This window comes from Octodon degus, unplaced genomic scaffold (assembly GCF_000260255.1).
Source record: "Octodon degus isolate 3935 unplaced genomic scaffold, OctDeg1.0 scaffold00079, whole genome shotgun sequence".
Taxonomy (NCBI): Eukaryota; Metazoa; Chordata; class Mammalia; order Rodentia; family Octodontidae; genus Octodon; species Octodon degus.
In genome coordinates, this window is record NW_004524655.1 from 3,760,484 (window position 1) to 3,761,981 (window position 1,498).

Genomic DNA, 1,498 nt, shown 5'->3' on the forward strand with positions numbered 1-1,498 from the left:
GGCGGTGGAGACGGCGAGAGCGCGAGGGCGGAGAAAGGGGCTCGGAGGCCGGGTGGGGGTGGGGTGGGGGCCACTACTACACGGTGATCTCGCGAGACGCGGCGGGAACGCCGCGCAGCAGGTGCGCTCGCGCTGCGAGCAGGTGTGCGCCCAACTTTAGACCCCGGAGTGCGCGCCGCGGAGACGTCCGCGTGGACCCCGACACGTCCTCTCTAGACGCTGCCTGGCCCGCCGTCTGTGTGTACTTTTTCGTTCTTTCGTGGTACTAAGGGAAAAAAATAAAGCAAACCCAAGGATTTTCCCTGGGCATAGGGAAGCTGCCAGGTCCCCACTTGGTACCGGGCCTGCCCAGGGAAAAGGGGCTTCGTCTTGCCTTGGGCTTTGGGGGTTGAACCCAAGGCCTTCGCACTGAGCTATATCCTCGTCTCTTCCACACACACACACACACACCCTTCACTTATTTTTTATTCTGCGATAGGTCTCCCCAAGTCTTTACATTGCCCCAGATGGAGCAGAACTCAGAATCCTCCTGACTCAGCCTCCTAGACTGTTAGATTTACAGGGATGGGGCACCAATGCCAGATTTGTCTTTTCCTACAAAAAACTGCTTGGTCCGACCCAGTTTACTAACCGACCTTATACTTAACTGTAGTACCAGAATTTTTTTTGTCTTTGAGACAGGATCTTTGTAGTACAGGGCGACCTTCAACTTGCTTATGTAGCCTAGGCTGGCCTCAAACTCACAAGAACACTCCTGCCTCTGTCTTGCAAGTGCTGTGATTTCAGGCACGCACCACCACGCCTGATTCTGTAGTACCAAAATTTAAAATGGGCTTTACATGGTAAAAGTGTTTGGAAAAAAAATTAAGCGAATATTTTGTGACATGGGAAAAGTATATGAAACTCACATTTTACTATCCATAAAATTTTATAGGTATGCCGTCATCCATGTGTTTATTGTCTGCGGTTACTTTTGCCCCTTAATGGTAGAATTAAGTAGTTGCAACAGATTGTGTGGCTCACATACCTCAACTACTTACTCTCCGGTGCGCTACAGATATGGTTGCCAACTCTGATAAAATCTTGGTATTTTTCAGTGGCTCCACTCCTCACCACTCTTCACCCTAATCTTCTCCTGGCTGGCTCCTTCTTGTCACTCAATGCCAAACAGGTCGAAAGTCAACCTCCGACCACTTTGTCTAACGTTTCCCATGTTCATTCCTCAAAGAATGTACAGAAAAATATTAGCGGCCAGGTGTGGTGGTATTGGTATGTACCTGTAGTCCCAGCTATTCTGGAGCCGGAGAAACATAGGAGAGAGAGAGAGAGAGAGAGAGAGAGAGAGAGAGAGAGAGAGAGAGAGAGAGAGAGAGAGAGAGAGAGACAGAGAGAGACAGAGACAGTTTTTCCCCTTGGACAGATCCCATGCTAAAAAAAACTGGGCTTATGGAATGATATCAAACTCAAGACATATGTCAGCTGGGGAGATGGCTCAGTG